Below are 26,217 nucleotides of genomic sequence, written 5' to 3'. Positions count from 1 at the left end.
GAGAGAAAAGTAGAAGAATCTACTCATTAATTGAGGACAGAAGGAAGGAATCCTGGCTGATCAGAGGACAGACTGGCTAACACATGAGGGTGACAGCAAGAACTGACAAGCTGTGAAACACGTGGAATGTGATGGCACTGAGACATTGCCCACGTCTCACCAGAACAAACAAGGTTTCACGTTAGGAAGGGCTCCCAAGTGGCTTTCAGAAACCCTGGTCAGTTCTCAAGACACTGAACCAAAGCAGACTTTGAGGCCTACCTAAGAAAACTAGACAAGCAGGAGTTACACAGCAGACCTTTTCTCCCCTGTCCAAAACTCGTCCTATGTGAAAGAAACTTCTATCAAATCAAGGATCATCAGTTACTAATGCCACTAACACAGTCCATTTAGTGGAAGCAAATTCTTTTCATACCTCTGCTTCTCTATCTCCTAGTTATTCTTTCCCCTAAGCAACACCCTCCAGGAGTAAGAACATAACCTCTGACTCAAACTACCTGCATCTGCATGACATGCTCTAAGGCTCCAGCCTGCCATCTGTAAGTGACAGGCACAACTAAATGAGCTAAGGCCAGTAAGTCACTGACACTCTGCCTGGCCTTGACTTCTTGACTTTTTTTTTTGCCTTTTAGGGCCACACCTGTGTTTTGCATACAGCAGTTCCCAGGCTAGGGGCTGAATCAGAGCTACAGCTGCTGGCCTATGCCACAGTCACAGCAACTCAGGATCCAAGCCATGTCTGCAATCTACACCACAGCTCCCAGCAACGCTAGATCCCTAACCCACTGAGCGATGCCAGGAATCCAACCCACATCCTCATGGATACTAGTAGGATTCATTTCCACTGTACCACAACAGGATCTCCCTGACGTCATTTTAATCTTTTAAATTTTCTCTAATCCTAGTGGGTCTTTCTTGGGAAGAAAATAGAATGCATATCTTTGCTGTATGACTCCAACACTGCTTTATAAAAGACTTGAAAATGTATGTTTGCTTTGATTTTATCTACCCTTTAACAAATACTGATTAAGTTCCTACTATGAACCCATAGGTACCATGCCAGAAGTTGGGACACGCCAATGAACAACAGATACAATAACAAAGACACAGTCCAAGTTTCTTTCCTCCATCATATGGTGCTTTGTAGGTGTGGATGGCTGAGCATAAAGAATGTGGAGTCACCATTAAAGAAAAACTCCCAGTACATACGTTTCACAGCTGGGCACGTTCACTGTCATCAATCTGTGAGACTGTTACACACACTTAGCTAAGATCCTGATTCTGAGATCCTTCATTGGCTTCTATTTATGTTCCATCTGTTAATTGTAAGTATATTTATTGAACACTTACCAAGAGCCAAAAAACCAGAATGACCTTGAGTAGAGACTACTAAGATAGGCATGATCCTTCTCCAGTGCAGAATCTCATATTTTATTGTGATGTTTTTAACTGAAATGTAGCAGATTTACAATACTGGTGTTAGCTTCAGGTGTACAGCATAGTGATTTTTTTTGAAGAGTACATTCTATTATAGGCTATTACAAGATATTGGGTAAACTCCTACATTACACAGGAAATCCTGTTGCTTATCTATTTTATGTACAGTAGTTTATGTATATTGACCCCATACAGAATCTAGCACTTTAGAGACAAGTTCACAGATGTGGTCCAGAGGGCATATGCAGCTGACCCCTAATTTTTACCATTCAGAGAGGCAACACTGAAATAAAAACCATGCCTAAGGTCAAATCCTAGTATATCCCCTACCCAGGAACTCTACTCTTCCAGATGTCCCCTTGGGCTACAAGGCTCTTCCCCATACAGCTACATGGGCTCATTCCTCAGTTCACTCACACCTCTATTCAAAAGAAACCTCAGAAGCAAGGTCTATCCTATGAACTTCAAATGAAATGGGAAACCTTTTTGGCTTTATTCTTTTCCACAGTGCTCTTTACCCCTACCAGGACGCAAACTCCAGCAGGCATGCGTCTTTGCCTCTTTTGTGCACTGCAGCAGCACCTGCACACAGTAGGTGCTCAACAAATACTTGCTGAATGAATGAGAGCAGTGTTCTTTTTAGCTGGATGGATGCACACCCATGACACTCTTGCTGAGGAAGCTTAAAGCCCTGAGGCTGGAGAGGAGAGAGACAATGCAAAAATCCAAACCATTAGATATGAATGGTAGGGAAAGAGCCAAGAGGCTGGGAAACATGTGCAAGGTGACTATGGCAGTAGGAAAATATGCCCAAGTGTGGTTTATGCTAAACAGCAAGATGAGTGAGGGTGATGTACCAACGTGGTGTTAAGTAATGACAGGTCACATACCCAGAAAGGAAGGGACACAGGGCACATGGCACCAGTCTAAGTGTCACTGGGGGGGAAGGGCATGGTGAACTAGACACAAACCCACCCAAGGGCACATGTTGGCCCATACTTGTTGAGTCTTCAGACTTTTCAAAAGAAGACATAAATCCCGAAGTGAATATAAAAATTAATGATGTCACATTTTGATCAATCCAGAATTGTTTTCAACACTACTTGAGCTACACTAACATCTAACAACAAGAATGAGAATAGAGGGTCCCCAGACCAGCAGCAATGCCTGTCTTCTCTATGACCCCGGGAGTCACAGCAGTGCCACATGCCGGGCACAGACAGATGCCTTCTCAGGGTCTTCACAATCAGGAGATCACCTCTAAGAAGGTTCATGGTCACCTAAGCTTCCCCCTTAGAACCGAATGGACAAATATTCCAACTTACTTAGCTTTACACTTCTTAATACAAGATCATGAGAAGCCAGCCAATCCTATGTGCAAAACAACATTTTCTCAGAGTCTCTAAGAAGAATTACCAGAACAAAACCCTAGCAAAGAATTGTAGAGCTATGAATGGTACTAGAGTCAAGCAGACTCTAAAATAGGCCAGAGAAAGAGTCGAAATTGTTTTAAATTCTTAACAGAAAAAAAAAATAAATAAAAAGATCTGAGGACAAAAAGTCACTCTCCTATTTTTATTTATACCTTGTTTCTTCCCCCAAAAAAGTAACTTAAAGGAGCTTATGTAAAAAGCACGCAACACTCCAAGATGAAACAACAATAGAAAACACATGTGCATGGATAAAGACAAGAGGATAGAAGAGAATCCAAGAAAAAAATATTAAATGACCCTAGGAATAAGATTAGTTCACAAAAGGCATATAAAAATCTGCACGTTTCTAAAGGTGAGTCACAAATTGCCTTCTAAGCCACAAGGCACAGAGGCCAGTGTCTGCAAAGGCCAGGAAGTTAAAGAGGTAAAACAAAATGAAGAGTGCCTGCTCTGCTTTGAGGAAAACGGCATCACTTTACTGGATCCCATGGTTGTCATGGAGACATGTGAACCCAGTGTTGCCAGATTTGATTTTTCAATAGATACTGGAAATTCAAACACACTTGTGCAAAACCACCATGTTGGCAAACTAGTTTTTCTTTTTTTTTTCTTTTTTTTTTTTTTAAGTATCAGTTAAAAAAAACATGCCTGTGGCCATAAAGAGGAAGAAGACATGATCAGTTACATGACTAACTATATCCATAAAATAAAAACCCAAAGTTGAGTAGAAGTACAGTCATTTGTGGTATTAAAACCAGAGAGATACTTCTCCCAAGAACTGTCATAAAAAGGATGCGGTGGAGTTCCCACTGTGGCGCAGCGGGTTAGACATCTGGTGTTGTCTCTGAGGTGGAGCAGGTTCAATTCTATCCTGGTGTGGTGGGTTAAGGATCCAGTTTTGCCACAGCTGTGACGCAGCTTGGATTCGATCTCTGGCCCCAGGAACTCCCATATGCTGCAGGCTTAGTCCCCCCAACCCCCCCCCCCAAAAAAGGACACAGTAACACCCATTAAGATAGGTACCCAGGACAATCAGGATTCACAGGACTCTATGTCATAATGATCTTCCAAGAGGGTAAGACCATAAGATTACATGTAATGTAATAAAACTAACTGCCAAGCTTGGGGGGAGATGGGGCTGCATACTCTCAGATTTAGATATTTCTGCTGGTCTGGATTATTTCAGATATGGATTTTATAGGCAGATTTCCCTTAATTATTTTTTAGCCAATGAGCCCTTTTTATCAGTGTAAAACCCTCACAGTCTTCTTTACCATTATTTGACAAATCAAAGTAAAAGTGAACTTGGAAAATCACTTTTCAAATGACATTGCCTTCCTTCCTCATTATTTTAGAGCATTCAGAGTGACAGAGAACCCTCTGGCCCTTGGACTATAAGCCATAAATACTGGTTTGTCACAGCAGCACTTGAGAAGTATTGAGCAGCACCATGGGCAATGTCAGAGTCCCTGATGAGGACCTGGAGTGAGGTGTTCTACAGGGCCCTTAAGCTCAAGGCCATTCACTTTACTGGACCATCCATCTGGCAGTAGGACCGAATTTTGTGAAGGTTGAAGAACCTGCCAGTCACCAGCCAAGGAAGGATACAAAGGTAGGACCAATTATCTACACACACACACACAAAAGTTTGTTATGAAGCTCAAGGCCACACAGCAATGGTCCCTGGAATCCCTGGGGTGGTGGAAGGACATCTGGGTCCCAACCTGGGCTCTTGACATACCTAGAACCAATGCAACTTTATTTCATTTATCTCATATATAGTTAGTTCTCTTATAATGCTTGTTTTGAAATGTAAATTTGTTCAGCCATGGTTGATAAACTAGGGAACAATGTGAGCATAACCCACAAGAACATGGGTTTCCTTGTGCATGATTTGGTACATGAGAAACAACAGGTGAACACAGAAAACCACACCCAGCTGAATCAAGCAGTGAAGAAATCCACAAAAACCATACACGCTGCAAACATCTGCCCACTACCTCAGTGTACCATGCATGTTACACACTGCAACCACCCACTTCTTTGCTATAATTTTCACCTGATTTCAGACAAGGCTTCATCCACCACTTCACCAGCTGAAATCCTTCCCATGAGCCACCTCCACAAGCAAATACTAGGTCTTTTCAAGGCAAGGTGCCAAGTTTATGCTGTATCTGCATATTGCTTAACAATTTAATAAGTGTAAAACTCTTTTTCTGAGGTTCCTATCTCTCCTTTTTTAACATTACGAATGAAGTTTTTCGGTACTGTGTCCTCAGCCCCACTTTACCTATAGATTCTATGGTATCTACTGCATGATTTTGCATCATCTGATGATTTTTTTTTTTGTTTAAAAATGCATATGTTGTGTTAGGCCACAACTGACTATACTGGAATCCTACATAAAATGCTATTTGAAAACAATGATTTCACTAGAATGGAGGGTCTCCTTGAAGCTACCATGCTGCCCTACTCCGGGAACACCACTCATACCATATATGATGTGCATCATTTCTATTATAAATTAATTAACTTATTTAAAAACTGTTACATAAAGGCTTATATGTGTCTCAAAGGACTACCTTTCAAAGAATACATGTGCTCACTTTGGAAAATTAAAGGAAAACAAAAAAAGTATCAAAAATAAAAATCATTCCTCCTCTTAACAGGCAAGCATCTTGATGTTCTTCCTTTCAGACTTTTCGCTTTGCACATGTAAGACCCTATCCCTGCCAAATGCACTATTTTGCCTGACCTATTTATCTTTACTTGGCTTTAAAACTGGCCTGCCACTTCTAAAGCAAATATGCTTACGTTTCTTTAAAAAAAAAAAAGTGCTACCAAACTGACTCAATCATTTAACATTAAATGAGCACGCACTGTCTGCTTAGCACTAGGCTCTGTGACACAAAAATTAGAATATTCAATAGGCTGGGCTTAGCCACCCAGAGAAATTTCTTAAAAGTTTCCAAATGTGGCACAGTTGCAACATTTCTTGCCCTTAAGATTAATTACTATTTTCATTTCAGTTCTAAGATTTGTTAAAAGTATAAATTATATAAATAGCACATTTGGAAAAGAAAAGTAACTTGTATCATCAACCGCCTGCAAATTACAGCTTCAAGAATTCCATTCTGCCCTTTTATCTGTCACCTTTTCAAATACTGTACCACCAGAATTAATGACACAAAACAAAGCTGTATTTGAATATTTCCATATGGTAAATACACATATTAAACTGTCGTGAAGACTGCCTACTAATTTTCCTTCTTTATTTCTTCCAGCAAGGTTATTTTAAGATGTGTGTGTGTGTGTGTGTGTGAGAGAGAGAGAGAGAGAGTATGGGTTTAAGAGTTTAACAAATTCTGAGGAAGATATAGATGGACATAGATACAGACACATACATATACGTGTGTGTGTGTGTGTGTGCATATGTATCAAGACTGAACTCAAATATATATATATTTCTTTCCCACAAAATGTAAAATAGATATGCTACTCTATATATTTAAGTTAAATGCCCTAACAAGCAAGTAGGCGTAAAAGGCTGTTTGGGGTTGCGTCGTCTCTTGCCATGTGATGAGATGCTGAGAAACACTAAGAAATGAGGGCAATAAGGACAAAATCCAAAGACTCTAGATAATCCACACACATGTGCTTTGAAATCGCTGATAACTGATTTTACTCTCCTCTTAAAAAATGAAATAATAATAATTTTTAAAAATTTTAGGAGTTCTCCTGTGGAGGGTGGTATTGTCACTGCTGTGGCTCGAACTCTATTGCGGCATGCATTTGATCTCTGGCCCAGGAACTTCCACATGCTGCAGGCAAGGCCAAAAAAATAAAAAAAGAATGAGGAAGAAGGTGGTCTTAAAAAAAAAAAAAAAAATTAAGCTACTTAGCTGAGGCATATGCAGGGTCCAAACCAGGGGAGGGCAGGAAGGCCGGAAAAGGTCACAGGGTTCCATCTCCAGCCATTCAGGAGCCCATTTCCCCATGTCACGCTTCTGTCTAATTGCTCAAGACCACTGTCTCACTATGCTATTCAGCGGAAACTGGCACAACACTGTAAATCAACTATACTTTAATTAAAAAAAAATAATAATAATCCACCACCAACTTCCATTAAAAAAAAAAAAACAAACCCAAAGCTTGTAGTTATCCAATAAAGGACTGTAGAGGCTAACAAAAAGGAAGAAAGAAAGAAAGAGAGAGAGAGAGAGAGAGAAAGAAAGAGAGAGAGAGAGAGAAAGAAAGAAAAAAGAAGAAGCCCACTGTCAGAGTTCCCGTCATGGCTCAGTGGTTAACGAATCCGACTAGAAACCATGAGGTTGAGGGTTTGATCCCTGGCCTTGCTCAGTGGGTTAAGGATCTGGCATTACTGTGGTGTAGGTTGCAGACGCGGCTAGGATCCCAGGTGGCTGTGGCTCTGGCGTAGGATGGCGGCTACAGCTCTGATTCGACCCCTAGCCTGGGAACCTCCACATGCCATGCCATGCGAGCAGCCCAAGAAATGGCAAAATGACCAAAAAAAAAAAAAAAAAAGTCCACTGTCTGTTATGATAACCATCCACTTCCAGGTGGCAGGCAAGCCTTCGGTCAAGATTCCTTGTCCCTTCCAAAGCAGCTGTATGTGTGTGACATGGTGCAGGAAATGTTCCAGCTCACCCTGGGCAAGAGCTTCCCTCTCACCCCAGAGTACTTCACCTTGGTACACTGAAGAGGCTGCACTTGAGAAGGGAAGAAAGTGAACCCCAGAACTTTTCCACCAAAGCACACCTCAGCGGAGGAGCAACACTCTTGCAGGGAGCGTGGGAAGCAGGGCCTAAAGCCCGGTCTGAATCCACCATCATCAAGGGAGAGGTCTCCCAGCAGCCTCACATCTACTCTGTAATATACCCTTGCTTTGATCAGCAGGAAACAGTGTCTAAATGACTGACCTGCTGCATTATGGAAACTTCTGCAACCCTACCCCAAATACTCAAGAACTGCTGATGCTCTAAAAGATGGACCACATTAACCTCCCATTTCATGCAGCCCTCGGCACAGAGCTTCAGACTCCCACTAAGAATCCCAGTGCTTCGATTTATTTTAAAGTCCTGATATGAATGTTTTCATTAAAAAAAAAAAAAATCACCTGAAAGTCCCTTACTTCTTTTTATACATCAGGCTTTCTTGAGGTAGGACTGCATTTGGAGCAGATCAATTTCCTCCTTCGTGGGTACTGAACACTGCTGAATGGAAATGCTGAAGCAAGTTCCCTTCTGAGCCCGTAGAGATGTCACCACCACTGGGAAAAGCTATGGGCCACTGACATGCCCCAGCCCTCACATCACAGTGACTTCCTTCAGCCTGAGAACTGAGGCGGGAGAGAGGCAATATATCTAGAACCATCCTGGCAGAGGATACGATTAGGCTCCTCCAGCCACCTCCCTGGCCCCCACGCCCAGGCTCCATTGCACCCTCTTCCATTTAGAGAGCTATCAGACCCCATTATTCACCAGAGTGTCCTAAAAAGATTTAAAGAAAAGATAAAGTCCTCAACTGTACTAAATACCGAAAGGAAAAAAAAAAAAAAAAAAAAGGAGCCACAAAATGAAAACTACCCTTTAAAAGTAGCTATGGTTAAACATTAAAAAAAAAAAAAAATCACATGATTTTGCTCCTCATACTACAGCTAATGAAAAGGGGCATTTAACATCCAGTGGGAAAAGCGGTGTTTTATAATTTCATCCACAATGACTACAAAGCTCATTTGTAAGAGCTTGGCGAACCCTCACTTCTTCTGCCCTAGAGAACCACATTCTCTGAGGTCAGAATCCAGGAACTTATTCTAATGTTGAGTGTTGACCTGAGTTCCTTTAAAAGAAAAGAAAGAAAAAAAAAAAAAAAAAAACTCCACATTGACTGAGGCATGACATTGTTTTAATAGAAAAAACAAAGTGCAAGTTGAAACCATTGTAACATGTCATAAAGCATCCGTAATGGCCACTCAGCAAGGACTAAACTATTATTTTTAAGGTCATAAACAAGTACATACAGCACGCTACACTAAATTATTAGAAACATCCTCTTTAAAAGAAAGGGTCACAAAGGGCTCTGACTCAGTCACACTGCTCTCCACACGCCAGCCGCAGAACTTACATATGACCTTTGCAATTCCCTGTGCCAATCCTTTCAGCACTCAGACATTTCACTTTAAAAATCAGGGATAGGTGAGGCAAAGCCATAAAAACCAGCAGCAGGGACACTAGAACATGCTGGAATAAGATAACTGTCTTTCTCACAGAAGAAATGCAGGCATTGCTGAGGAAGAGAATCTAATACAAAAGGCAACAGTCAGATCTCCTTGACCACTTAACACTGTAAACCCAGAAAAGCAAAATCCGACTTACCCTGGGAAGCCATCCTATAGGCTGACTCAGTAAAGTAGCCAGTTGACGAGCCAAAAACAGCTACAAACCCGGGCTCCAAAGACTCAGTGGGTTTAATCCTCTCATGCACCTACTAACCCCTGCTACTATGTGTGCATCTGGCTTTTGTTAAAGCACTTCTGCAAACGTACAGAGGATGAGTAATCGTTCAGACTTGGTAAATCATGCCAAACCCATCACTAATAACAGTAGTTTCATTTACTCATCACATTTTTGAGTGCCTTGATTTTATTTTTTTTAAGCAAAATTAGTGTTTTTTGCTGATGCAAATTCCCTGCCACCAGAGCATGCACACAGTACCCAAGATGCAGTAGGCTGCCCTGTATGTGCATAACTTTCTCTGAGTCCTTTTCAGCAGTAAATGATGACCCAATATGTCAAGGTACAGCCTGCTTGATAATCTGTCTTTAACATTAGTATCACCACTCTTTTCCTAAATAAAATAAAACCTCCAGCCAATGCACTCTTTCATCTCTTTCATTGAAAAGGGCAGTCATTTCGTTACAACAATTAGAAATACTGAAGAGTGAGAAACACTGAAGCATAAATTCATCTCTCACTGTCTCCCCACCTAATCCCTTCTCTCAGGGATAATCACTGTTGCAATTTTCCATGTATCATTCCCAAAATTTCTATGTACACAGTATGCATCTGAGTGTGTACACACACACACACATGCACACACAAACATACAAGCACTCTTCCAAAAAACTCTAGGGGCCTCATGGATCTTGGACATCAGAATTTTCTAGATTTTGCAAAGATAACAAAGTATACACACAGTCTAAATCCCTAGGGAGGTCAGGACAACAGCTCATAATCAACTGCCTTAAAAATTCTGCCAGAAAATGTGAATATTCAACTAAGAGGGATAATAAAAACTATAAATAGCCTCATGTCATTTCAGGTCAGGTAATTCTGCCAAGTAAGATTTTAAAAAAAAAAATCATTCAACATTCAGACACTTGAATTTTGGAATTGTGGATAAGGGATTTCAGCCCTGTATTTGTCTCCCAGTTACTTACCAAGTTTTGAAAACTTTATTTTTATTACAAAGGTAATTGTTTAAAAATATAGGAATAAATTTAAATTCATCTCTAAAATCTCTTCACACAGAGAATCGAGCTGTTATTCACTTATGTGTCAAGTGACTCCTGGGAGGACAGACTCTGTGGGGATATGAAAAAATCAAAGCAACTGGAATTCCTACTGTGGCACAACAGGATTGGTGGCATCTCTGGGGCATTGGGACACAGGTTCAGTTCCTGACCTGGCACAGCAGATTAATGACCTGGCATTGCCACAGCTGTGGTGTATGTGGTGTAGGTCACAACTGTGGCTCGGATCTGATCCCTGGCCCAGGAACTCCATGTGCAATGGGGTGGCCAAAAAAAAAAAGAAGTAGGTGGAAAATACTACACATAGTTCTACAATTGCTAAATAAAAATGTCATAGAAATATTAAAAAACATTAAAGCAAGAGTTCCCTGGTGGCCCAGCAGTTAAGGATTTGGCACTATCACTGCTATGGTGCAGGTTCGGTCCCAGACCCAGGAAAGTGTCACATGCCATAGGCAAGGCCCGAAAAAAAAAAAAAATTTAAGCAAACATAAATCTTATTTTCAAACAAGGTAGAAACTAATACTTGTTTTAAAAAATGAGATGGCAATGTGCTATCAAAGTTTAAAGGAGGTGTCAGGTGAACACATCATCTTTTAAGCTACCTCGAACCTTTTAAGACACTTCTTATGTTTGGAGAATTCTCCTTCTTAGGAGTTTACAGGACAGAGGCAGCTTCGACTCTGCCTCTGCATTTGGAAGCCAAATGTTCACTTTACCAGACTCCCTTGCAGGAAGGATGAGCACATGCCTTAAAGTCTGTGGATCAGCTATACCTGGGCCTAGCTGGGCAGAACTATATGCTGACAAGGCAAGAAGCGGCTACATCTGGAAGGCCCTGGGTCTAGGGGACCGGGCACGTGGCTTAATGCTCCATGTTGGCAGGACCACTGATGCAAATTGTGGTATCCAGGCCCAGCAGTGGCATCATTAGAACCCTCAGTGGATCAGTGCTACAAAATGTCAGGGCAGGGCTCCCAGTTACTGTGCCTGAGGTCTGCTTCTCTGGCCTCCTAGGGCTCCTGGGCTCCTGAAAATCCTTTAATAAACTCTACCTAAACGAAACAGAGTTGAACAAGTAAAGAAATCTGACTGCTACAAGGAAGAAATTTAACAAGGCAACATGACATAGTAAAAAGAACCAAAGATGAGTGAAAGTCAAAGAGAGTGGCTTTCAAAATTTGACTCTTATCCCCACCCTGTACCAACTGTCTCTAGGCTCATGGACAAGCTTATTAGATTATCTGAACACGCTTTTCCCTACCTTCTTTTTTTTTTTTTTTCTTTTTAAGACTGCACCTGCAGCACATGGAAGTTCCCAGGCTAGGGGTTGAATCAGAGTTGCAGTTGCAGGTTTACATACACTACAGCAATGCCGGCTCCGAGCTGCATCTGCAACCCACACCCCAGCTTGTGGCAACACAGGATCTTTAAACCACTGAGCGAGGCTAGGGATCGAACCCACATCCTCAAGGGCACTATGTCAAGTTCTTAACCTGCTGGGCCATAACAGGAACTCAATTTCCCTATCTTTAAAATAATAATCTGTACCTTGCCAAGCTGTTCATGAAAAAGAAATGAGCTCTTTCATTTATCCATTCACTGATTCAAATGTTTATCGAGCTTCTATCATGTGCCACACAGTATGCTAAACACCAGATACAAGAGTAGCCAGATGTAGCAAATAAAACTACAGGTCATCAAACTAAATTTGAGTTTCAAAAATTAACCACAAATATTTCAGTATAGCATGTTCCACATTTGAGACATACCTATACTTTTTTTTTTTTTTATGGCTGCACTTGCAGCATATGGAAGTTCCTGGGTCAGGGGCTAAATCTAACCCACAGCTGTGACCTAGACTGCAGCTACAGCAACACCAGCTCCTTTAGCCCACCCTAATGGGCCAGGGGTAGAACCCATGCCTCCGCAGCAACCTAAGCCACTGCAGTTGGATTCTTACTCCACTGCACCACAGCAGGAACTCCGGAGATATATTTGAGATATACTTTTTAAATGCTACCCCCATTTGAGACAAACTTATACTAAAATATTACTCACTTTGATCTGAAATTCAAATTTCATTGGGTGTCCTGTATTTCACTACGGCAACACTTGGTAACCACTAGTGCATGAAAGAGGCAGAATCCCTGTTGTCATGAAACCTCAGTCTAGCACTGGGGGAGGGAGGAAGGCAGGTGACAGGTAATAAACAGGCAAACAACTACAGTGTAACAGTGTAAACAGAAAAAAGGGCTATGAGGGTGATCAATGGAACAATTAGGATGGAAATAAAGAAGAACGTGTATTTAAACATAGGACTGTTAAGGAAAAGCTTGTGTAGGAAGCTAACTCTGAAGGAAAGACTTACGGAAGGAAATAAAAACCTCATACAATAGCAGAGTATCTGGCACAAGGTCTAGCCCAGAGTAAATGCTCAATCAGTGTGCATTTCATTCCTTGGCAGGGCCAGGACTTCACCTCTTGGCTCACCCAAGTCTGGCTGTGCGGCTTGGGTTGGAGAAAGTTAGTAAGAAAGGGTAGATAGTGACCACCAATGGCTTCCTCCTTCAGAAGGTCTGGCAGCCACCATCTGTCTACAACCTCATGAGAGGTCCTGAGCCAGAACTTCTCAGCACAATCCTGCTAAATGCCTGACCCACAGAAACCATGACAGATAATGAAATGATAGGTATTGTTTTCAATCGCCATATTTTAGTATGGCTTGTTATGCAGCAATAATAACCAAGTGTTGGCAAGAATGGGGACCACCCAGAACTCTCAGACACTGCTGGTGGAAATGTAAACTGAGCAACTGCTTTGAGAGCTCATTGGCAGTACCTAGGAAAGCCAGATGTACATACACCCCGAGCACCACTCCAGCTCCATTTCCACCGGCACTGTTGTACTTCCGGTGCTTACCATTTCCCACAGGATACCCTCTCCCTGTCTCCTCTGCTGGACTTCCAACACCCCATCCAACAATTACACACACAGCCCCAAGACTGAGCTTCCTGATGTTCAACTTGCATCATGCCATTCTGCTGCTCCAAAAATCTTCCCTATATAAACTTAATAATAAGCATTTGCTGATTGAGGGCTTGTAAGATTCAAATCTAGGGGTTTTTACTAACTTGGCACTGAGGAGCAGAAGACAGAAAGCAAATAACCCAGCATTCAGAGCTTTACAAAGGCAGCTCCATGAAATGTCCTCCAAAAAAAAAAAAAAAAGAAACCCACACCAGAAATCGAGACTGTGGCAAACTACATATATGGAAATACATCTCCAAGACCTATGGCTACCCATTCGAACAGAATGTCACAAGAAAGATTGAGTACCATCTTGATGGTGACAACCAAGATCAGATCTGCATGCAAAGAATGAATTTCAAATCTGAAAGGTCTTCCAATTGCATGAAAAGGGAAGAGAAACGGTGTCTGGAGAAGGAAGAGGAAGAAAAAGACAAAAAGGAAGGAAAGGGAAGAAAACCCTTAACCTTCTCTAGAATCTTCCGTTAATGCCCTACTCTCTGATGATTGTCTGGGATTATAACATTAGTGGTGGTAATGAAGGGAGGGAAAAATATAATAATTGTAACAACTGCCATTTACTCTGTGCCTGCCACATGCAGACATTATGCTGAGCCAAAAGATACTTACACTGTGATCAGCATTAATGTAACCAGTATTTACACCAGCCACTGTGCCATCTACTTTACAAGAATTATCTTATTTCGTCCTCACAGCAATCTTGCAAGATTAGATATTATTATTAAGATATTATCATTATTATTCCCATTTTACAGATGAAGAAACTGAGAGATGCAGATCAGCTAACTTGCCTTAGGTCTTATCTACAAACACTTTGAGGGTCAAGGGTAAAGTAAGAGTTAACAAACAGGGAAACTCAGTAAGAAAAAAACAGAAATGCCTCCTGGGAATATGAAACATGGAAAGAAAAACAAAGAGATGTATTAAAAGCCAATTTATGGCAACAGAGAAGTGATATTCATGAAACCACAACCAGTGGGGTAGAACACACACAGAGCAACATGAAGAATCACAGTTAACCTGGCAGGATTTAAGCTCCACATTATACACTGAAAGAGTGAGATCTTATGTTCATTCATTTATTCATTCCTCAAATATTTATTGAACACCTACTATGGGTCAGATACTATTTGAGGGGATACAGCAATGAACAAAGCAGGAAAAAAATGTCCACTTCTATGGGATATCAAGGTAAAAAGAGAAATATGGTCAATAAATACCTAAGCATCTAAGATGTTAAAGATAGCAAGGACTATGGGTGAAAATAAAGCGCCAAGGACCAAGACAGGGGCAGGAGAGGCATGTTATTTTAAACACACATCAGGATAAGCCCAGAGAGTGACAATGGAGCTAAGGCTTAAAAGAGGTGAGGAAAGAGCTCTGTGGATGGTTGAAGGTCGAGCATCCCAGATGAGGTCAAGCCCCACATGCTGGATCAACAGCAAGGAAGCAGGTCTGGCTACTGCAGGGAAGCCCAAGGGAGAAAACAGGAGGAGACACAACTAGATTAAATAACAGGGTCCAATGTGCTAAAGGCTCTTTGGCCATGGGAAACCAGTGATTTTTCAGCTTTGGGGGTCATGAATTACTTTCAGAAGCTGATGGAAGCTAGAAGCCCTCACCCCAAAAAGCGTACATATGCAAAACACTGTCCTAATTTCAGAGGGTTGACACCTCCATCCTAGACTCCCAGGGTCTGAACATCATCCTACAGGAGATCGCTGTCCTTCCAGCTGAACCAAAGAAACACCCTGGATCTAATTATATTAAATGCAGAGATAATGACATCACAGAGGGAAGGGTAGTTTAGGACAGTGGACACCAAGGCTCCTCCAGTCTCTGAGGCTTTGCTAGTTCCATCGTCCTCACCAATTTGGGGAGGCCATGCTCAGGCACCAATGGCCATGAGGGAAATCACCTACAAGTGTCACCTTGGGACTCTCTATTAATCATAGGGTTCAGACACAAAACTACAACAATAGTGATCTTAACATCCAGAGGAGAGGAAGGCACACAGCTCATAGCCCAAGTGGAACTGGGTGCACTTGGAATCAATCCACCACCTTGCAGCTCATAGGTGTGTATATGTATAGGTGTGTACATATATAGTTATGTATCTTCATTCTTTTAGTATAAACTAGAAGAGAGCAGGGACTGTATTTTGTTTTGTTTTGTTACTGCTGAATTCTCAGTGTTTAGAACAGTGTCTGGCACACAGATTGCTCAATGAATAAATAATGGTTGAATGAATGAATAAATCCAAAGAATTACCTCTTTGCAAATCATTTTAGGAAATAGGTGGATAAAAAATGTCATAGTTAAAAAGACAGCAGAGTTATGTTGGAAAGGTTAGGGGATATGGTTAAGGAAGGCTCAGAAAATCTCAATACAACACGAGCCACAATATTCCATGTCACAAACTGTGCCTATGGAAGATCCAAAACTGTACCACCTTTCCGCCTCAGTCATGAAGGTGTCTCACCAATGCTTCTCAAACCATTTGTTATCTGTGGTTTGCACCAGTCTGTCTGTTTTGTTTTGGTTTTCAAATTTCAAATCCAAAAAGACCAATATTTCTGTATGCTATAATAACAATGAATTCTAAGACTAATGAAATGAAAAACAAAATAGACACACAGATATGCAAGCTCAAATTTGTATTAGATTCAAGAGACCTAAAATCAGTCTGTCCAGTTGCTATAAAGGTTTCTGAACACTCGATTTCTCTCTGTATCTCACTGCTGACCAACACATAGTTCATGAAGCAGTCTAGTCCATGGGTCATACTTAGAGTGGCATGACTCAGATCTTACACACACACACACACACACACATATAAATGCTGGAGATTCCAGTATTCAATTCAGATGCTAATGCTTTTGCTTTCCAGCTGATAACGAGAAAAATAACTCTGTGCTTCCTGATACATTTCTGTCAGATACTTATTTCAATTATCTAGGAATAAAATTATCAAGTACTTGATGTTCAGAATATCATACTCCAAGAATACGTTAAAATAATGACTGTACCTCACTACAAACTATCCCAAGATTTAAACACAGAAATTAGGAACAGATTGTTCATTTCATAACAGATGCTTCATTTGGTAGAATGATTATAATGAAATTTATTTCACATACTTAATATGATGGTAATTTTATATTAGTCCTTTTATAAAATGTAGTCTTTATATATTATCTCCTCTGTATATCTGCAGCTCTACAGAAATGTATTTGTTGTGCAAACTATGATGAAGTTTTTAAAATGCTACTAAATGGGTTATGCATAGGCCACAAGTGTTTTTTATTACCAACTCAGTTTGTTAACCTTACTTACTTGAAAATTATCCTATATATACAACCTAAATAAAATTGGATTAAATATAATTTATAAATAAAACTGACATATAACTATTCTAAGAAGTAAACAGGATGTCTTTTTTTTTTTTCATTAAAATAGCTCCAGACTGATGAGGGATGCTAGCTAATCTTCTTAAATCATCCTTTATCTCAAAATACAACCTTTGAAACTATAGAAACATAATCCTGAAATCCCTAGTCACTCACAAAGCTTCCATAAGTCAGGCTGAGTTAATGATTTTTCTCAAAGTCCAACTAAATGTGCATTTCAGAGGAAAGCTTGCTTGAGACGGAACATGAAGTCAATACTCACTGACTGACTTCTTAGCTGGCATCCAGGCAAGAAATCTTAGCTTTGGGCCAAGTGCAAATAAAGGCGAGGAGATTCCCAATGGTACTTATAATATGAATTTTCTAGAGGCGGGATGAAGGACTGCTGCCTTCAAGCTCTACAGGGCTTCTTCCACATCATCTGGCAGAAGGAGTAACTAGTTATTGAATTACAGAAGTAAACTCTCCATTCCTCACTTCTAACAGGTGCCAAGGTCACTGAAGCCCAGGAATACAAATCCCTTATTTCAAGGATTTGTATCTTTGGGCAAAGTAAAGTAAAACACAGTGAGCTGATGGAGATAAATAAGAAAAAAGCAGTAAGCAAATGCTATTAAGATGGTGAGCTGATACCACAAAAACGGGGACGATACTCAAGAATGAAGTCTGGTTACAAAACAAAACAAAACAAAACTCTTCAATTCCTGTCCCTATACCTGGATTACAACAGGCAGGTAGGAAGGAAGAGGGAGCACAGAGGAAGGGAGAAGGAAGATAAAGAGGATACAAACAAAGGAACTGCAAACTCTGAAAAACACAAAACACAGTGTACAAGCAACAGAATGAAGACAGTGAATTATGCTGGTATACAATTTACAAAAGCTTAACCTGAAAAATAATAGCAACTTCCCTTCTTGGAGAACTTATTATGTGTCAAGCACTATACAGAGTATCCATCACTTCACGCAATTTTTTTGCAAAACCCTGCAAGACCAGAATTAGTATGCCCATTACAAATAAGGAAACAGGTTCAAGGACGTAAATAACTTGACTAAGATCCAAGTTAATATGTTTGTCTAATTCTAAACTTGTGCCCTTAACCTCATATTTGGCTGTCTTCTAATGTCCAAACATTAAAAAAAAAAACAATAATAATGACGACAAATGTTCTTAGCTGCACTATTTGTAAATGCCCCAAACCAGAAAACTTCCTAAATGTCCATCAACAGGAAAATGGATAAATACATCCCAAAAGATCTATATGACAAAATACCATATAAACATGAAAATGAATCAACTATAACTATCCATAGCAACAGAAGTAACTTCCTCAAACGTCATCTCAATAACGATGAATAAACGCCAGTCACAGGCAAGTACCTACTGTATGACTGACTGATTCCATTTCTATCAAGCACTAACAGCAAAATTAATTGATGCTGTTAGGACTCAGGATGCGGGGCTACACTTGGGAGGGGTAACAATCAAAGGGCACAGGAAGGGAGTGTCTGGGGTACAGATTATCATGCGATTAATTAATCTGAGACAGGATTGCAAGAGTCCAATTTACAAAAATCTCACCATGCTACTCACAATAAGCACACTTTTCCCTACAGAGATTACACTTCAATAAAAGTGTAAATTTTAAATTTTATTTTATAGCCACACCCATGGCATACGGAAGTTCCCAGGCCTGAGACTGAATCCCAGCCACAGCTTCAACCTATGCCACAGCTGTGGCAATGTCAGATCCTTTAACCCACTACACCAGGCCAAGGATCAAACCCACACCTCCGCAGGGACCCAAGCTGCTGCAGTTGGATTCTTAACCCACTGTGCCACTGCACTTTAACTCCTCAATAAAATATTGTTAAATCAAAAATACTGCACTGACTCAAGGCATTTTCTACTTTATTTTTTTAATGTATTTAAACTCAAATGTTCTTTAATGAAGCACCTACTACATTTGCCCAAGCTTTTAAAATCCTAATAAACTAATTAATAAAAAAGAATGTATATTAAAAAAGAAAGAATGCTAAGTACAAATGTAAGAAAATAAATCATTAGAGATTTAAAAGTAAGTAGATTGGAGCTGGGGACAAACGACTGACTAGGAATCAAAAAGTCTGTGTTGGTATATTCTTCTGTCCTCTAACTACACTTACTCTTGAGAAGAAGGCCTCTGACCTCGCCTGTGGTCAGTTTCCTTATCCCTAAATTGAAGGAATCAGACCCGATAATCCTCAAGGCACTTCATTCTGGTCTTTTTCCCTGAGTCTTAAACTTGCTCATATCACACTGCAGCAGCATTTGCACAGAAAAGAGGAACAAGAGGGACTGCTTGCAGCCCTATCACATGATACAAGGGTAGAAGGAAACAAACTTGACATGTACATTTAATCAACTTCTGATTATCAGCATAGATATTACAACTCTGCAGACAATCCCCAGAAACTGAATTAAACCGCTCACCACTGGGTCTCACAGTAGCCTGGCTCGCATATATGGAAGCTCCCATACAAAGCACAAGAGTCAATTTGCTAGACAAAAATCTTTTGTGGACTTTTTACCTGAGGATCATCAGAACCACTAACCTCCTCCTTTACTACAGATACTGCAAATTTCCAGCTTTTCCTAAGAGTTAGTCCTTCAATCAAAACATAGAGAAATATGCAATAGCATATACATTCTCATTTCCTGTGTATGAATCCTGTGTACAAATCCATTAGACTCTCTTACCTATTTGCTTCTTCCAAGGCAAGAACAGAACCTAATTCTGCTGACAGGACCCCATCAGAGTCCAATTAGGAGAGAGAAATCACAGAGTAACTTGAACAGGAAACATTTAATAGAAAGAATTATTAATCATAACACGGGATTGGCTAATAAGAAGTAAACAGAGGAGTTTCCGTCATGGCTCAGTGGTTAACAAACCAACTTGGAACCATGGGGATGAGGGTTCGATCCCTGTCCTTGCTCAGTGGGTTAAGGATCCAGTGTTACCGTGAGCTGTGGTGTAGGTCGCAGACATGGCTTGGATCCTGGGTGGCTGTGGCTGTGGCCAGCAGCTATAGCTCTGTTTTGACCCCTAGCCTAGGAACTTCCACATGCCATGGGTGCAGCCCTAAAAAGCAAAAAGAACCCTAAAGAATAGAGGAAGGGCAGACAGAAGTAATAGCCCCTACCCTTAGGGCACAGAGTCCTCATTGGGGCTGAGATCCAAGTTCTGTGGGCTCAGTGCATGGCAGTGAATTCAGGGTGGTAGCACAACTTTGGGGCTTACTGGATCCATCCCCTAGGGTGCCAGAGAAGGCTCTTCACAGAGAGGTACCCACATTCTGCTCCAAACCTCCTCAGGTAGGAATGCCAGAGAAAGATGCAGGCTTCCAGATGGAGCTCTGGCCACTGCACACTACAGGAGCCTGGCACTGGAGGTGCACTCACAATTTAGGAGCCTTCTGATGGAGAAGCAATGAAACCTGCAGAAGCCAGGGGTGCACACACACCAGCCCCAGGAAAGAAAATTCCTTCCTCTTGCAATGTCTCTCCAGCGCCCTCTCCTGACAAAGCTCAACATCATGCCCACTTGACAAAGGAAAAACGCCTTCAGAGTCCAGATCCATTGTCACAGAGCAGCCAATAGGGGGTGAATTTGGACCTGAGAGACAATAAATTGATAACTAGTACAGACCTTATAGCAAGCAACTGCAGTAAGTTCTAATAACCCTGCATGCATGCAAAAGATACTAATTTCATCCTGTGGGTATTACACTGGTTAAAGATGACAAAACTGATTCAGAGGAAGGAAAACCTCTTGTCAAGAGGCAAACAAGTCTGACAGCAGTAGGAAGAACAGAACTATTTCCGAGTCAGGCACAGGGTTTTTGCTTCCTGGAATAGATCCAAACTGTCTTCTTTTGGCATTCCTGTCATGGCTCAGTGGTTAACAAATCTGACTAGCATCCATGAGGACACAGGTTCGGTCACTAGCCTTGCTCAGTGGGTTAAGGATCCGGCATTGCTGTGAGCTATGGTGTAGGTCACAGATGTGGCTTGGATCCTGCATTGTTGTGGCTGTGGCGAAGGCTGGCAGCTACAGCTCCGATTTGACCCCTAGCCTGGGAACCTCCATATGCCTTGGGTGCAGTCCTAAAAAGCAAAAGCAAAAAAATAAAAAATAAAATAGAATAAATAGTCTTCTTTTGACTATATGCAGCATTTGTCCCAAATCACTTTTTAGACAGTCCTGAGGCTGGCACAGCATTGATAATAAATACCAATCCTCTGACAAATGATGACAGACTTTGAATATCAAATCTCTCCAAGAGCCATAAATAATGTTGCTCATATTTTGACCTTTGCTTAGCCATTCACACGAATGTGGTAACTGTTCTGTAACAGGATAATTTCAGGCCCGTGTGGCTGTGTCAGTTGTGGCCTTTTGTCCAAGCTCTGGTCATTCTGCTAACCAAAATGCAGTCTGGAGGGCATCTTTGGAACCAGAAAGAAAATCACACTCAACTATTCATATGCCTGCAGAACAGGATTTATGATCAAGTAGTGTCACAAAGGATTCCAACAAGAGCAAATAATGGTCAATAACTCACTTTGGTGCAGATCACAAAATGCAGCCTTTTTAGAGAACATCAGATCTTGGGAAAGAATCTAAGGCTAAAAGAAATAAAATAATCATAACCTTTATTTCCATGAGAGAGGAAAAAAAAAGGCAGAAAAGACTCAGGTTCAAAACCCAACTATATGGTTCATATCAGCAATGAACCTTAAGTAGAAGGACACAGAAAAGCTGAGTGAAACAGAAGACTGGAAATAAATACCCCTTATGAACACCAAGCTAATTTAGGACTTCATAAGCCTGGGTTGAATAATGAATTTCATTTGGGGCAATAAGACTTTGGGAAAGAAATGAAATAGAAAATAAGGAAATCACAGAACAATGTTTTGTGTTTGTGTGTGGGCGGGTGAGAGGGGGTGAATTCAAAATCTGGGAAAAAACTTAGTCACCGTGTCACAGCCCAGTTCAAGGAAGAACAGTAGGCAAAACACACAAAACCCCCACTGCCGCTCCCCATCTCACACTCAGCTGCTCTGTCTTCCCTGGACTGACTCTACCAGTTTCTAATTTCCTTTCATTTTGGTTAGGTTTGTTCTTTTTACTTTTTCTCCACAGGAAGTTAAGCTCTATGAAGGTAGAAATATCTTTTTTTTTTTTTAACTTTATTTCCCCAGTATCTAGGACAGTGCTAGGAACAGAACAAATACTCAAGAAATATTTGTTGGGTGAATTAACAAAATCCAAGAAAGGAACTTTTATTTGATTATGTATTGAGTATCAAGTGTGACTGAGCAAGCGTATTCTAAACCAAGGGCCAGTAAATATTTTAGGCTTGGTGGGCCCCATATGGTCTTTGTCACATGTTTTGTTTGTTTGTTTTTGTTTTTACTTTAAGTGGTTGAAAACAACTATTAATGGTAAAACCCATTTTTAGTTCTAAGGCCACACACACACACACACACACACACACACACACGCACATACACACACACACATACACACTATCAGTACTTTCGCTTTCCTGGATAGATATTTTTCCTTCCTATTCTAATTGGATAATTCAGGAGCTAATATTTGTCTTGCTGCTATCTACTTAGGTTTTCTTTTCATCATTTTTTCAATCAAAGTCTAATTGAATCCAAGTGAAGGAAAATAATAAATGCTACGGCCTGAAACAAAACTCCAAGGGAGCAAGGTGCAAGATTGCAAGAAAGAAGCCACCTTGAATCCAGGCATGCAGGTTCTGCCATCTCTCCTTGTTTCCCACTTATCCTACCCACTTAGATGTTAAGTTTCAGCAACGTCATTCGTTTTTCAGGCTTTATGACTCAAGCTTAGGGGGTGGGGGAAAGGGCAGCGACCCACAAAACAAAGACTTCAATGTTTCCAAAAGCTGAGAAAAGTCCAGCATTGTCAAGGCAGATACTATTTATAACCTGTTTAATGTGTACGCTCCTGAATGCATTTTCTATGGCAAATATCTGACCTACACTTCTGAATTCCTGGCTTCAGCAATGGTGAACAAGGCAAGCCGCTAAAAGTCTGACAAGTGAAGGGGGGGGGGGAACAACTCCTTGCTATGACTATTTTATAACATCCAACATCATGTGACAGAATTAAAAGGTTCCTGTTTTTGACTCACCTTCGACAAGAAAGGGCTTCAGTGCTATGAGCTTTGAGCTTAAGTTACTGGAAAAATATGGGGTCGGAAAATATCCTACAACGCTTTTAAAAAAAGAGTTATGGAAAACCCCATTTAACTTTTTTTTCCAGAAAAATGCACATACACAGGAATAGATGCCAAGCAATGTTAATGAAAGTGTGTAGATGTGGCCTATAATTACACACATATTCTATTTCTGTGCTTATGCTTTTCTCTATTGCACAAGAGCAGGGTTCTTCTGGAAGGAAGGTATCTTGATCTTGCAGCCCAGCATCTCCATAGAACCTCTGCCGTGATTGATGACAATTGACTCTGCAAGCCCTGCACATCACCCCCATTCCATTCAGGATCCCGACCACATTAATTTTCCTCCTGTGCCAGTTCTATCACCTCCCCTGGGTTTACAAAGAAGTTTTACCAGGCCATCAGAACCCAAAAGGGAATGAACGTTTTCATCCTGGCAGAAACATAAAATAGAGCTTAAAAATAAAACAATGGGAAAGAATTTTTAGCTCTGCAACGCTTTTAGTTTCTAGAAATTTCTTGTATGACTGAAAAAAAATCCTACTCTTGCTTTTACTGCTTCATTTAAACTGCAAGATATTAAGAAATGAATGTAGAAGTTCCAAGGTTTTAATGCCAGATGTGCACTGACTATATTTCAAAATAAAGAGTCATGTCAAAATGTATGTTTGACCAAGTTTCATGGACATCCCTGGTAAGCATTCTCCCTAAAATAGCACTACCCAATAAAAATATAAAGTGAGCCACATTTATAAATTTAAGCGTTCGAATAGCCATATTTTTAAAAAATGAAACAGGTGAAATTAATTTTATTCTCTTATTTAACCCAGTGTATCTAAAATGTTATTTCAACAAGAATCAATATTAAAAATTATTAGTGAGATATTTTACATTCTTTTTTTTATATGAAATCTGGTGTGCATTCTATATAGAGAGTATAGCTCGATCTGGACCAGTCACACTTTGGAATTCCCTTGTGGCACAGTGGGTTAAGGATCCAGTATTGTCACTGTGGAGGGTCAGGTCACTGCTGTGGCACAGGTTCAATCCCTGGCTCAGGAACTTCTGTATGCAAAAAAAAAAAAAAAAAAAAAAAAGGCTAGTCGCATGCTAGCTACATGTGGCCAGGGCTACCATATTGGTCAATATAGCTCTAAGGGCTTTCTCTTATGCTTCATTAAGTTCACTCTTCCAACCCAGAAAGTTCTAGTAGCAGTGACAAGGCTATCGTCGGGAGAAGAAGGTATTCTGAGAAGTGTTTCAACTTCCTGGACAAGTTCACACTCAGGCCTCCCTCTCTGGCACATCCACACTTTGGGCCATCTGTTATAATGGAACAATGCCCACACAAGAGAGGTTACCAGCTTCTAGAACCAAACATGCAATCCCAGCAAGAAGATTCTCCTCACTTAAGCAATTTCGAATCCTGAACTTCTGAACTTCATTTCTCCCAGGTGCTGCCTTTGGACCTTTAGAGGGGCTTAAATTAGCATCAATTTTGAGATACTGTCTTTGAAAGAGGGGAACAAAACAAATGAACCTTTTTTAGGATGGGGCTTTGAGGAAGAAAGTTAAATGAAACCCAAGCTAACATTGTTAGAGACACTGTGCCCTTTATATAGCTTTTTTTTTTTTTAAGTGTGAAATGTATTTTATTTTATTTTTTTATAAATTTTTTATTTTCCCACTGTACAGCAAGGGGGTCAGGTTATCCTTACATATATACATTACAATTACATTTTCCCCCACCCTTTCTTCTGTTGCAACATGAGTATCTAGACAATGTTCTCAATGCTATTCAGCAGGAGCTCCTTGTAAATCTATTCTAAATTGTGTCTGATAAGCCCAAGCTCCCGATCCCTCCCACTCCCTCCCCCTCCCATCAGGCAGCCACAAGTCTCTTCTCCAAGTCCATGATTTTCTTTTCTGAGGAGATGTTCATTTGTGCTGGATATTAGATTCCAGTTATAAGTGATATCATATGGTATTTGTCTTTCTGGCTCATTTCACTCAGTATGAGAGTCTCTAGTTCCATCCATGTTGCTGCAAATGGCATGATGTCATTCTTTTTTATGGCTGAGTAGTATTCCATTGTGTATGTATACCACCTCTTCTGAATCCAATCATCTGTCGATGGACATTTGGGTTGTTTCCATGTCCTGGCTATTGTGAACAGTGCTGCAATGAACATGCGGGTGCACGTGTCTCTTTTAAGTAGAGTTTTGTCCGGATAGATGCCCAAGAGTGGGATTGCGGGGTCATATGGAAGTTCTATGTACAGATTTCTAAGGTATCTCCAAACTGTTCTCCATAGTGGCTGTACCAGTTTACATTCCCACCAGCAGTGCAGGAGGGTTCTCTTTTCTCCACAGCCCCTCCAGCACTTGTTACTTGTGGATTTATTAATGATGGCCATTCTGACTGGCGTGAGGTGGTATCTCATGGTAGTTTTGATTTGCATTTCTCTTATAATCAGCGATGTTGAGCATTTTTTCATGTGTTTGTTGGCCATCTGTATATCTTCTTTGGAGAAATGTCTATTCAGGTCTTTTGCCCATTTTTCCATTGATTGATTGGCTTTTTTGCTGTTGGGTTGTATAAGCTGTTTATATATTCTAGAGATTAAGCCCTTGTCGGTTGCATCATTTGAAACTGTTTTCTCCCATTCTGTAAGTTGTCTTTTTGTTTTCTTTTTGGTTTCCTTTGCTGTGCAAAAGCTTTTCAGTTTGATGAGGTCCCCTGGGTTTATTTTTGCTTTAATTTCTATTGCTTTGGGAGACTGACCTGAGAAAATACTGATGATGTTGATGTCAGAGAGTGTTTTGCCTATGTTTTCTTCTAGGAGTTTGATGGTGTCCTGTCGTATATTTAAGTCTTTCAGCCATTTTGAGTTTATTTTTGTGCATGGTGTGAGGGTGTGTTCTCGTTTCATTGCTTTGCATGCAGCTGTCCAGGTTTCCCAGCAATGCTTGCTGAATAGACTTTCTTTTTCCCATTTTATGTTCTTGCCTCCCTTGTCAAAGATTAATTGACCATAGGTGTCAGGGTTTATTTCCGGATTCTCTATTCTGTTC

General features: G+C 40.6%; 1 protein-coding gene across 3 annotated transcripts in view; it reads right to left on the bottom strand.

Moving 5' to 3' along the window:
- Positions 1-26,217, bottom strand: part of MITF (melanocyte inducing transcription factor) — a 239,427-nt gene that overhangs the window by 127,567 nt on the left and 85,643 nt on the right. The window lies entirely within an intron of this gene.

This window comes from Phacochoerus africanus, chromosome 1 (assembly GCF_016906955.1).
Source record: "Phacochoerus africanus isolate WHEZ1 chromosome 1, ROS_Pafr_v1, whole genome shotgun sequence".
NCBI lineage: Eukaryota > Metazoa > Chordata > Mammalia > Artiodactyla > Suidae > Phacochoerus > Phacochoerus africanus.
This window is presented reverse-complemented; position numbering and strand designations above follow the sequence as displayed.